This window comes from Balearica regulorum, chromosome 2 (assembly GCF_011004875.1).
Source record: "Balearica regulorum gibbericeps isolate bBalReg1 chromosome 2, bBalReg1.pri, whole genome shotgun sequence".
Classification (NCBI taxonomy): domain Eukaryota; kingdom Metazoa; phylum Chordata; class Aves; order Gruiformes; family Gruidae; genus Balearica; species Balearica regulorum.
In genome coordinates this window covers 24,435,707-24,450,047 of record NC_046185.1, presented here as the reverse complement: position 1 = coordinate 24,450,047, position 14,341 = coordinate 24,435,707, and the positions used below count along the sequence as shown (strand labels likewise).

Here is a 14,341-nt window from a genome sequence, read left to right as displayed (position 1 = left end):
AGCTCTACATTGTTATGTGTTACAAAAGTAAAAAGTATTTAAGTAACATCAAAATGCATACAGTGGTCAGAAAAGTCCACAGAAGTGAACATCACCTAAAAGAAGTAAGCAGTGAGCATGAGTTGTGTTTATCAGGAACAGCAGTAACAGAGAAGTACAGGGAAAAAGAAGGGAGAACAGGCTTACTCTGCCATCAGCGTGCTGAGACACATCAATCCCAACTCCAGATGTCCTAGATGCATCCACTTGTGCTTCATATATATGCATATGTATAATCATCATCTATGTAACATGATGCAGTCACTAAAATCATTTCTGCTTATATTATTGCTAAACATGATCAAGTATATGCATAATACACAGACAAAATGTTTAGTTTTAATATCTTATAATATTTAGAAGTACACAACAAATTTGCAGCCAATAAAGTACACTCGCCTTCCCTACACAAAATTACCTTTTCACAAAATAACGTATTGCCATCTTGAACACTACCATGCAATCACAACAGAAAGATTTTTTTAAAAAATCTTTCAAAATTATTAATTTCTTGATTTTTGTGCAATTTAAACCTTTTGCAGAATATACACCAGCTATGCATACCACCGGAAAAAAAAAACAGAAATACAAAATTCTCAAAAAAACAAACTTCTAAAACACAAACATTAACTATGGCAGTATGGCAGCTGAGCCATACATACACCATTACTTCCCTTACTGGACGCATAAAACATCGTACAAAAAGTTCTAGTTATGTTGTTTCTGTAGAGCAGAACTACCTATTGCATTTGGTTTTGCACAATATTAATGGTATTTAAGTATTCTGTATGCTGCAAAGAAGGCAAATGGTATCCTGGGCTGCATTAGGAGGAGTGCTGCCAGCAGGTCAAGGGAGGGGATTCTTCCCCTCTGCTCAGCACTGGTGAGGCCACACCTGGAGTACTGGGTCCACTTCTGGGCTCCCCAGTACAAGGGAGACATGGACATACTGGAAACAGTCCAGCAAAGGGCCATAAAGACGGTTAAGGGACTGGAGCATCTCTCCTGTGAGGAAAGGCTGAGAGAGCTGGGACTGTTCAGCCTGGAGAAGAGAAGGCTCAGGGAGGACCTCATCAATGTGTACAAATATCTGAAGGGAAGGTGCAAAGAGAACAGAGCCCTTTCCAGTGGTGCCCAGTCACAGGACCAGAGGTAATGGGCACAAACTGAAACACAGGAGGTTCCCTCTGAACATCAGGAAACACTTTTTTACCGTGAGGGCAACCAAGCACTAGAATAGGTTGCCAAGGAAGGTTGTGGAGTCTCCCTCCTTGGAGGCATTCAAAAGCCATGTGGACATGGTGTTGGGCAACTGGCTCTAGGCGGTCCTGCTTGAGTAGGAGGTTAGACCAGATGACCTCCAGAGGTCCTTTCCAATCTCAACAATTCTGTGAATCTGTATTAGTATTATTTAGAACTAAATTATTCCATACAGCAGGATTAGGTGCATTTATGCCAATTTGGCATCCTTCTGGACAAGTTGTCCAACTGTGGGATGAGCAGGGTCACAGTGCACTGGGTAAAGAACTGGCTGAAGGGCAGAGCTCAACGGATTGTAGTGAATGGGGCTACATCTGGCTGGCGACCTGTCACCAGTGATGTTCCTCAGGACTCAACTCTAGTGCCAGTTCTGTTCAACACATTTATCGATGATCTGGGTACAGAAGTTGAATTCACCATTAGCAAGTTTGCTGACAATACCAAACTGGGAGGTGCTGTTGGCTCTCTTGAGGGACAGGAGGCCTTGCAGAGGGATCTAGATAGATTGGAGCATGGGGCAATAATTATAATGGCATGAAATTTAACAAGTCCAAATACTGGATTCTGCACCTGGGACAGAGTAACACTAAGCAAAACTATACATTGGGAGAGAAGTGGCTGGAGAGTAGCCCTGCAGAAAGGGAGCTGAGGGTGCTGCTCAACAGCAGGCTCAATACGAGTCAGCAGTGTGACCCGGCAGCCAAGAGGACAAACTGCACCCTGGGGTGCATCAAACACAGCATGACCAGCTGGTCAAAGAAGTGATTATCCCGCTGCATTCAGCGTTGATGCAGACTCACATTGAGTGCCGCATGCAGTTCTGGGCCCCACAATTTCAGAAGGATGTGAAGGTCATTGAACGTTTAACATCTGTTTAACATCTTTATTGGCAACATGGACAGCGGGATCGAGCGCACCCTCAGCAAGTTTGCCGACAACACCAAGCTGAGCAGTGCGGTCGACACGCTGAAGGGAAGGGATGCCATCCAGAGGAACCTTGGCAGGCTGGAGAGGTGGGCCCATGCAAACTGCATGAAGCTCAACGAGGCCAAGTCCAAGGTCCTGCACATGGGTCAGGGCAATCCCAAGCACAAATACAGGCTGGGTGGAGAATGGATTGAGAGCAGCCCTGAAGAAGAGGACTTGGGGGTGTTGACTGATGAAAAGTTCAGCATGAGTCAGTAGCGTGTGCTTGCAGCCCAGAAAGCCAACCATGTCCTGGGCTGCACCAAAAACAGCATGGCCAGCAGGACAAAGACAGAGATTCTGCCCCTCTACTCTGGTCTCATGAGACCCCACCTGGAGTACTGCATCCAGCTCTGGGGGCCCCAGTACAAGAAAGACATCGCGCTGTTGGAGCAAGTCCAGGAGGGCTGCGAAGCTGATCAGAGGGCTGGAGCACCTCTACCTATGAGGACAGGCTGAGAGAGTTGGGATTGTTCAGCCTGGAGAAGAGAAGGCTCCGGGGAGATCTAATTGCGGCCTTCCAGTACCTGAAGGGGCCTACAGGAAAGATGGTCGGGGACTGTTTATCAGGGAGTGTAGTGACAGGACAAGGGGGAATGGCCTTAAGCTGAAGGAGGGTCAATTTAGATTAGATATAAGGAAAAAAAATTCTTTCCTGTGAGGGTGGTGAGGCAGGAACAGGTTGCGCAGAGAGGTTAATTTATTTTTTTTTAAGCACAACAGAACACAATGTATAGTTATTCTTTACATCACACAGAGACTAGTTGGCACATAAACTAATGTAAGCCTGATATAATTTGGGGGAATAGATGAGGCAGATGTACTTTTTGAGGCTACCAGTTGTTGGAAGCAACAAGGGACCAAAGTATACAAAAACAGATCCAAAGTTCCTCCAATTATTCATTTATTCACAGAATCTGACAAAACCACAAATAAACTCTTAAAATCTGCATCAAAATACTTGCTAATTATGTCTTCTCCCTTCTTTACCCTAAATCACAAGCTCTCCTCATAAGGATGGTTAAAAGTCACTACACAGGTAGCATAGTACCTGTGTCTCTGCAAGTGACTTTCAACTTACAAAGGAAACAGGTAAGTACAGAATCAGTCCATAATACACCTCATCATAGCACACAGCTTGCCATCTACATATTATCCTGTACTCTCTAGTTCCAACAGATGTTGACATACAAGGAATGCCATTGGTAACGCCACACAGTACTAGTAAAAGAAACAAAGAGGTAGTGGTTTTAAACTAAAAGAGGGTAGATTTAGATTAGATATAAGGAAAAAAAAATCTTTACTGTGAAGGTGGTGAGGCACTGGAACAGGTGGCCCAGACAGGTTGCAGATGCCCCATCCCTGGAAGTGTTCAAGGCCAGGTTGGTTGGGGTTTTGGGCAACCTGGTCTAGTGGAGGGTGTCCCTGCCCACAGTAAGGGACTTGGAACTAGATGATCTTTGAGGTCCCTTCCAACCCAAACCATTCTGTGATCGATTCTAAAACTATTTAATATTTTAATACTAGGAATATGTTACAGTCAATGTTGTTATGTCTGGATGTATGGTTTTTATACCATACTATTCCTGATCAAGCCATATGGGTATTACGTTTCCTGATAAAACAGTTGATTTATTTTATTGAGCTTTTAAACATACAGCACAACTCTTCCATCAGTGTAGCATGCTCTATACCTTGCACCTTAGTATAATTTCACAGTCATTTTTCTACTGCATTGCCGATTTCCAGTTGTGTCAAGATCCTCATTTGAAATCCTGTAGAATGTTTATCTGCTTGGTATCTTTGGCTAGTTCTAATTCTGTATGCTCTGTCCCTTTGATGGGTTGGTGCCACCCTCTAAATATGAGTCACCCATGAAGCAGCTTCAAATCCTTCATCATCAAAACCACATGCAAGTTATATATTAAAATGAATGTGAATGATAAAGGTGAACAATTCTACAGCCTACAAAAAAAAAAATCACGTTAACTATGAAGCCAATCTTTAAAACAGAAATTTGGAGCAAAGCAGGTCACAGCAAATTCAGATGTTGCATATCTATTAGGAGACCAGCTAATCCACATATTTACATCTAACTGGTTATGGATGCCACGCACAAAAGAGACTTAAGGAACCATTTATACACTCTATCACACACTACCTAATCCATGCAGCTGTCGGGACAACTCATCTACAGGTTCTCTGCTCACAGTCAATCATTCGTCTTCCCAAGGGCCCCTCTGAAGGGGTCTAGGTCAGCTGAATTGCTTTAACTGCCTAAGTCCATTCCCAGCTGCTCCTTTTACACTAAGTAATATACGCACATTAAGCCTGATGCTTCCAGGAAGTATCAGATCACTGCATCTAAACAGTCTGATTAGGTCAAGTACACAGGCTAAGTCCACTCTCATGACAAATAAAGGCACCATGCTATAATCATTCTTCCACCAGAAGCTAAGAAGCTCAAACATCAGTGATCCTATTGTAATCACATACCCCTCCTAGTCTTCATTTATGTGAAGACAAGGCTGGACTAACAAAAAGGCTGAGATACAGCCGAGAGAAGCAAATGAGCAGAGGAGAAGATATAACAGTTACTATGATACCCTCCCCACTTGCAATATTTGAAGTATAATTTATGAATTAAGGCAGAAAGCTTCTGAGAGAAAAAGAGTTGTTACAGTTGCAGCTCTAGCCTGAAGTCAATATTAGATTCTGCTTCCCACTGTCTGCTACACACTTCAATGAGACTACACTCTCCTGAAGCCACTTTCCTTGAGCTTCACTTTCAGAGCAATTACCTTTCAGACTTCTTTTTTTAAGTAGATCTGCACGCTCTGTGTGAAGACAGTGCTCTTCAAACAATATTACAGCCTACGTCTTGAGTGAGGTACCAAAACATGACATCTAAATGACTTATGATGACAAGGTTTGGTCTAAGACTTTCAGTAATTGGCTCAAACTAATGGAGATAATCCCTTCTTCCTCCTATATTATAACTGAGGGGACACCTCAACATTTCAGTTATAGACAAAGTAAGAACTCAGTACCATAGGAGAATTACCAGTTTTAATCAAGTATAACAACTTAGGCATAGGATCATATGAAGAAAGTGAGGCAGCAAGTGACATCCTTCTTACTGAGCCCAAGTCATGCTGCACATAAAATCATATGGAAAATACGCCACAATAAACGTAACAATGACCATTCACTGCAGAGGCGATGATCAATGTTGGTATTTTTTCAGATTTGTGGTTTTTACTATGTAATCTCAGTAATGTAACCTTTGTAATTTTACTCAAATAAAAATTTTACTCAAATAAAAATTACCACAGACCCATTTTCTCTTTAAATTAGCATTTTTATATGGATAATTCAATATAGTGCTAACAAATCAGTCTTTTACCTGTAGTTTGAAAATTAGTATACCCTAGCAGCAACATAAAATTATCTAAAATATATCTAGCGGCTTTTATGGAAAACTGTTTCAGGAAATCTCAGGCATCGCCCATGGTCACATCCTGAACATTAACTAGCACTAATAAGTACATACAGGGAGATCGAGAACTGATTAGAACACGGAAGTCATGCTCCTTAGCTCTTATTCTCTACTAGCAAGTTCCAGCTTGCTATAAGACATCTATGAAGTACTAAACTGGCTAACCAGACGTTGAGCACAGCCTTGGAAGTAATGCAGATCAGTACAGAGCCTCTTCAACACTGTACTAAGTACAGACAACATGGGAAAACAGATTTTAACTATGATTCAGTAACACAACATGCATTTGTCAAGTCTACACACAGTTGTGATCAGCAACAATTGAGTTAGTTTGGTTCTTCAAAGTCCTTTTCTAACAAAGCACTGTGAATAAGGTCAAGAACCTCAATGGAAGTGCTAAGCACAGGTATTTAAGAAAATAAGATCATGTGCCTTTCAAACAGGAAGTACTAAATTGGGGTATCACTATTGAAAAACAACTTTACCATTACATAAAATGTATTTGCAGATAGATCACTTGGCTCACAAACTACGCACTGTCCATGTTGACCCTGACAGCATCACGAAGGGAGTCTGTATTAAATAAACAAGGGTCAGTGTGGTGGTATTCTTGATCCTGCCAGACAAAGGGAAAGCCTCAAGGAGAAGCAGATGCATCTGCAGATCACCACCTTCCAGCAGGCCTGCTAACAGCAGCAAAGCATTAGTGTTTTTATGAACACAGGATCCTCAGAGGAACGACGACGACTGGGGAGAAACAGGATCTACCTGACAAAGGAGGTCAAGAGTATCTTTGCCAACAGGCTTGCTAAACCTACTGAGAAGAGCTTTAAACTAGGTTCACCAGCGAATGGAAATCAAAGCCTTCAGTTAAGTGAAGGAACAGAGAAAGAGGAAGCATATATCAAATAGGCCTCCAGGAGAAAGTAGGGCAGATGGGTACATCTGAAATCCTGCACACAAAACTGTACAGCCTGCAATGCAAACAGGAAGAACTGCCAGCCTCTGCACAGCTGCAGAGCTATAATGTCACTGGAATTGGAGCCACAACAGGATAGTTCACTGTTCAGGATAGTTCTCTGTGAGAGACAGATGCAGGCTCCTCACAAGCACCAAGCAGGACAGATGGGCAGGCTTGAGCTCTACACATACATGCAGCTCTACTATGGAACACTTAAACTCATTGAGAGTTTATAGATCAAAATCAGAAGGGTAGCCCAAAAGGTAGATGCTATCACGGCATCTGCTACAAACCACCCAATCAAAAAGGTGAAGTAGATGAAGTCATCCTCAGCACTAGAAGAAGCCCCTATCATAGGCCGTCGGGGGGTGGGGTGGGGAGAGCACGCATGATGACGCAGGGATGTTAACCACCTCAATACCTGTTGGCAGGGTACAAAAAAAAAAAAAAACACCATCCAGGAGTGAGCAGTAATAATTTTTTACTGCAGGTGCTGTACAGGCCCACCACAGGAGGTATTCCACTCTACTCATGAGTAGCTAGTCTAGTAAGAACTCACTAGGGATGGCAGAGGCAGCCTTGGCAACGACTATGAGGTGCTGGAGGTTACGTTATGGAGGGAAGTAACAAAAGCAAGCAGCAGAACCAGATTTCCAGATAGCAAACCTCAGCTTGTTAAAGGAACTAGCAGATGGGATCCCAGGGCATGCTGCCCTGAAGGGCAATGGAACCTTGAAGAGCTGGTTAGGCATCAAGGACAACCTCCTCAAAGTATGAAAACAGTCCTTCCTGGCAAGCAAGATAACGAGCAAGCACAGCAGGAGGACTTCTTGAATGAACTAGGAACTCCTGACTGAGCTAAAGTGCAAAACCCAAAGCATATAAGAGACAGAAGCAGGAACAGATTACTAAAGATAAATAAAGAAGCATTGCCCAGATACTAAGGAGCAGAATTAAGAAGGCCAAGGCTAGGGTGGGTTTGAAACTGGACAGCAATACAGAAATAGAAGGAGCAGCCTGTATTGGTCTGCATGCAGAAAAAAAAAAAAAAAGAAAGAAAAGAAAAACACAAATGTTGGCCAGCTGCTAAACGGGGCGGTCAATCTACTGACAAATGATGCAGAAACCTCCTAAGCACCTTCTTTGCATCAGTTTCTTTGGCTCTGAGCTGTCTCTGTCTAGTAAACAGTGGAATGAGTTAGGAATTACTCTAGTAAATTGGACAAATACAAGTCCATGGGAGCAGAGGAGATGCATCCAAAGGCGCCAAGGAGCTGGATAGTGCAAACTCAAGTCTACTTCTTATCAGCTTTAAAAAAGCTACAGCAATCAGGGGATGTTCTTTATGACATCCTCTTCAAAAAGGGCAAAAACAATGATATGAGGAATTACAGGCTGGCCAACTTCTCCTCAGTCCCTAGGATATTATGGAGCAAATCTTCACAGAAGCTAATTTCCAGACATACAAAGGGTAAAAAAGTGACTGGAAACAGCCATCACAAGTTTACCAGAGGGAAATGCCAAATTAACCTGGCCACTTTCCTATGAGGATGAAGAGAGAGCTGAGGATGCCATTTAGTTTGACTTTACGAAGGCTAAAAAGATACTGTTGGAGACTGTCAATCCAGGGAATCCTAGAAAAGATGTGGAAGAATAATTGGCTGGACTCAATGCTGGTTCAAAATGTAACCAACAGCCAGCTGCAAGTGATATTCCTCAGAGGTTGATACTAGGGTGAATACTCCAACATCTTCATCAATAACCTGGACAGTGAGCTGGAACACACACCCATCACATTTGTGGATGACATGAAACAAGGGGCAAGCTATCAATACACTAAAAGGCAAGGCTGTCACTCAGAGAGACTTCAACAAGCTGGAAGAATTAGGTTGACAGAACACTTGAAGTTCAACAAAGGCAAAGTCCCACATCTAGGACACAAGAACCCCATGCCATGAACAGTATGGGCTGGGGATCAATGGGGCAGGTAATATTGCTGCAGGAAAGGTTCTGGGGTGGCTCCAGTAGACAAGCTGTTAATGAGTCAGCAATATGCCCTCACATGCAGGGAAGGCTCACTCTATATTGGTCTTCATTAGGAAAGCAGAGTCAGCAAGTCAGGTCATGTAAATGTTCCCCTTTATTTAGCACTCGTAAAGCCAAATCTGGAATGCTGTGCCCAGTTTCAGGCTACTGTAAAAGAAAGGACAAACAGGAGAAAGTTCGGCAGTGGGGGCTAGAACACATGATGTACCAGGTTGACAGAGCAAGGTTTGACTCGTCTGAAGACGAGTAGATATTTCAATGCAGTTTTCAATAATCTAAAAGGGGGATAAAAAAAAAATTTTCATAGAGGCAGACACTTCTCAGAGTGGCACAGAAAAAGGAGAATGGGCAACTGTCACAAGGTGCCCCAAAGGAAGTTCAGTTAGATATAAGAAAGAAGTTCACAGGGCTGCAGAGAGAGACTGTTGAATCTTCCCCTTTTCAGATTTTCAAAACTCAGCTGAACAAGGTCCTCATTAACCTAATCAAACTTTGAAGTTCGCCTTCCTTGGAACAGGAGATCCAACCAGATGACTTCCAGAGGTCCCTTCCAAATTAAAATTATCGCTTATTTCAAAACAGTGGCACACTGTTCACCTCCTTCCTCACCACCTCTAAAATAAACATCCAGTTTCAACAGAGTAAACTTTCTTTTACCTGTAGTTTTCTTACATTTCCTCCACTTCCTCACCATAATAATATACAGCAATAAATCCATCCCAACTTTAAACACATTCTATTATTGTAAAATAAAATATATATGGAAGAAGGATATGTTGTTCTGACCTTAATGAAATTTGGCTTAACTCCTTAGATTGAGACAAATTTTATTGCCCGGATTAGAACTTTATATGCGGAGAGATTGACTAAAACTGGAAAGACATTAACAATTTAGCTGATATTTCTGGCTCTCCAAGGCAAACAATGATGGGGTTCTTCGATGGGAAAGAGTGTTGTGTGAAGGCAATAAGGTTAAATTTCCACCCTTCAGTGTAACAGGAATAAGACTGTGTTTTGTGATGCAAGGTGCATATGGGGTACTAATAGAGGACTGTCCTGATTAAACATTCATTTAAACAGCTACCTCTGACTGGAACACATTAGTATACATTTCTTTATATTCTGTGTTTACATGGTCATTTTATTGTTTCCTCAACTTAAAACAGGCATTACCAACAATTATATACAGGAGGGTGAAAAAGCTGTTGCGTTTACATTATGTAATTCTAACAATTTTTTCTTTGTAGTTCAATCTTTAGTAGTTCAAATTGAAAAACGAATAACTGATTTCAAAGCACAGATGCAACTTCGGCCATTCTCCTAACATCTCCCTAAATTTGCCTTCTGAAACTTGGGGGAGGGTGGGGAAGGAAAGGAGATCTGTTGAACATGCAGCTAGACAGTCTGTAGAGATCAGAAAAGACATGATAATTCTATTCTCCCCCAACATATTATAGCCTCAGCTTTCAGCAGCGACTCGACTACAGAAAGAGATCAGTAGCAAATATGAACATTGTGAAACCCAGAAAATACAGCCATTAGAACTGAAGTAGTATTTTGTGAGCTTTCTCCCCAGAATCACATTTTAAAAACAGAAAGTCAGTGAATTACCTGATGCAAAGCATTTTAACATTACATGGGTAGCAACAGTTTTAAGACAGCCCACAAAATGATCTCCAACATTTTATGCACACACCTTGGGTAATCTAGGTGGGAAACTACAGAAATCATCCAGGAAGCTAATTCTCCTTAGAATTGACCTGCAGATGTTCATAGCAATATCCAACTAGTTAACAGCAGTATTTATTTTAATGGAAAGATGAAGGTCAGATAAAGCTTGGGGAAGATAATTCTGCCTTCAGAGAAACTCTTCTAGTATTTTGCAAATAAACACCAGACCTCAGATTATATACTATTTTAACAGCATGTACAGCAATTCCTCACTGAATGAGCATGACCCACTAACAGTGAGTCCTGTAGAAAAAGGGGGAAAAAGAGAACAATTAACGTTTCACACTGCACATGTACCAGAGGATGCTGCATGGCCAATCTCAGTTCTGAAACTTTCCAACTTCTGAATGCCTTTTTGGCAGCCTTATTTGCATGTTATATATATATAGTAATTTTGGAAACAGATGAATAACAGTGTAGCTCTAATTTGCTCTTCTTTCATGACAATTAACATGCATCTATTTTCTGGCACACAAACAACAAATATATTTTTTCCTGAGATGAAAACTAATTTTCTCCTACAAGCTAATTTCCAAAGGTCTGCCCTGGGCCCCCATGGTAGCATAGAGAGAGAGCAAAACCAGGAGGACATTCAGACACAGCATCTAGAGATACAGATACACTATTCATTTGAATTACTGGAGCTTAAACACATGAAAAAATGTAATTAGCTAAGAAAATATAGCAGAAGACAATCAGTAAGAATACATGAGGTAGTGTATATGTAACTGATAAATAAATTGGTATGTAAAGGAAGTCACAGTTTAGATACAAGATGCAGGACCTCTGGACCCCACAGCACACCACCTGTACAGTAGTACATTGCTAAACTTGTCACTTACAATACTGTCCCAAATAAGAAGGTTTTGTCTCATAAACCCACTGCATAGCCACCACACAGTATGCTACAGCCAAATGACTCAGTTAATCACGATCAGTGGATGAGCAAGTGCATCCTAAATTATCAGTAGAGAGGCAGCATTGCTGGTGTGTTAGTACTCCCCGATATGTTAATAGCAACCAGTAGGACGTATAGTATTGCCTCACATTGTAATTATGTAATTCTATTGCAAGCTGTCACTGAAAAAGTCAGTCTCATTCCTTCCTTTCCTTCCCTTTCCCCACTGCTCATTCCTAATGTTTGCCTTGCATCAGATCAAGCCACTGTGCTGCCACAGTAAGTCCTGAGTCAGCTCACGATGGGGTGGGGAGAATAGACTAGAGAAGAAAGAGTTTCCCCATCAGATCATCAAGCTTATCCAAGATCATCCTGGAGCCACACAATCACTGTATCTGAGGCATGAAAAAGGCAGGAACACATCAGCCAGGCTGGAGGATAATAGTGGAAGTGCCCTTTTTGATAGCAACCCACAGTTTGCCTGAACAAGATATATGTACCTCCCAAATCAGTCTCTGAGGAAAGCAGACAAAACTAGATATACAGCTTTTTTGCCTTGGACTGATGAACACCACATGTCAGATGAGCTAACAGGCATCATAAGCTTGCTCCAGTGCTGCTGATATGCCTGGCACACTAGAAAACTCTGAGGCAGAATTCCAGTGGTCGATTTAACTTCAAAGTCATGGCTTGAGCCTCTTGGACAAGAGTCTGCTCCTGTCAAGCTGAAAACCTCTCAATATGAACAGGGTCCCAACAGTCAGCAGACATTTCCTTAACTTTGAATTCTGCTTCCCTCATTTTTGGTCCATTAGAGCAAAGCCAGTGATGTTTATTTTCGAGACAAACAACAAAATTTTTGAAGAGGTAGGGGAAACATGGATACATAAAGAGATCGGTAAATTCTTAGAGACAAGTAACAAGGGCAAATGCACAGAAACACTTCCTCCCCAAATATGAGGTGACATCCACCTTTTCCTATGACTTATTTTGATGTGATGATCCTAATGACCATTGCATTAAAGTAAGGGTTCTTACTTCAAACTCTCTCTTCCTCAGTTTCTTTTCCTTACATATAGAGAAGCAGGAAATAAACTTTTCCTTGGCCCAGCCACAGTCTTTATTTGACAACTTAGAGAAATTACAGAACACATAACCCTGTGTGTCTGGGCCTATTCAATAAACAATTCCCTCCTCGCTTCCAAGTGAACACTTTTTTTTCTTGTGAAAAGTACAGTGAAACCATTTCCATTTAAAAAAAAAAAAAGTCACTAACAGAATGCTGAAGTTCTTTAAGAAGCTTCGTTCCAGTAACTCAGTCACAAGCTTCCCATCACACAGCAGTCTGGGTGATCAGGTCACTGTTCCACACAGGGCAACAGAATTCAAACAAGTCTTCCAAAACTTACAAGATTTAGGCAGGCAGGGCAAGTGAGAAATAGATGAGTTTGCTTTGCTTTTTTTGTAACATGCACCAGAATACCTCCCATCCTAAGCCAAAACAAAAGTTCTATGTAGCCTGGTAGCCTGTCTTCATCAGTGGCCTACAGTAGGTACCTAGGGCAGAATGTAAGCACATGTCAAGTAAATATCAATAGTTGTCTGCTTCACCTTCCCAGAGATCTGAAACACAGGGATTTCCCGCTCCAGCCATTAACTATTTGTGTCCAGCCATAGTCATTTTTTCCTGGCCTTATTCAAATGCCTTTTGACAACAAACTCTTAGCATCTATAAGGTCATTTATAACTATATAGTGGATCTCATTATCACGTGTTGAAAAAAAAAATTGCTTTGGATCTACTAACACAAGTGATCCCTTGCTTTGTAATAAACAGCGCATAACCATAGCTTACTCCCTCACTTTGTGCTACTCATGGTTTTCAAAACCTTCCACCATGTCGCTCCCTCCAGGTACCTCTTCCCAACACAGGAGTATCCTAATCCATTTAGTACCTCCTTCTAGAGAAGTATTCTTTATTTTTTATCATCCTTGACACTTTTCTCTAACTTACATAGTTCTGTTACATCGTTGCTAGTATCGTAATCTTTGGCAACCCCTTTACTTGTTCAATTATTTCTAAGTATTATATACAGGTTCATGAGTACTTCAGCTAAAAGACTTTGCCTCCCCCACCAAGCCAAATGTATCTCTTCACATTTACTTATGTTTACTGTCTCAGTCAGACACTCAGTACCACAAAGTCTTTCCCTGTCGTTACTACTAGGAATACAATCACTTTCATTAGTATTTCTACCCTCTTTCCTGAAGAGGACATCACAGACTTATGTAGGATTCCCAAAACAACCATTTACTAACACTCTCTCTTTTATCTTTAAACCAATTACTCATCTATGACAGAACTCCTCATTGACACTGGTACAAGTGTATTTCTTTAAGAGCCTCTGGTGCCAAATTCTGTCCATAAACCTTTCAGTATCAAGGACATCCAGACCAACTCTACAACAACTCTGTGTGCCCAACAACTCCTTTATAGGACTCTACTAGTCACATGCTGCATGACTTGCCTTTACAAAAGGTATGTTAACTTTATCCTCATTACATGTATCCATGTATTTATTGATTATTCTATTTCTTGGAACAGAATTCATGCTATTTAATACCAACTTTAACCACAAACAGAGGTAGAAGATTCGCTCTGAGACTCAAAATCTTTCCCTCAAACCTCTAATATCTCTACTATGACAATATCCTAAAATAGATAAACAAAAAACTAGATTGCCTGATTTAATATACACATACATACACACACTTTTTTGAAAATTAATTCTAGCATTTTCTATCGATGCACACACAAGTTTGCTCCTTATTTTCCTAAATTCTGTTTTAAATGGGACTTTTTATTATTTTTTTTACATTCTGGACTAGCTTACAGCACTTCTGTAAGGCCTTTGACAGGGGTTCTCACAAAAGCTTTCTCT

General features: G+C 41.2%; 1 protein-coding gene across 2 annotated transcripts in view; it reads right to left on the bottom strand.

Annotated features, from left to right (window-relative positions):
• The window catches only part of STK3 (serine/threonine kinase 3), a 144,723-nt gene that overhangs the window by 114,758 nt on the left and 15,624 nt on the right, over positions 1–14,341 (bottom strand). The gene's annotated exons all lie outside the window — the stretch shown is intronic.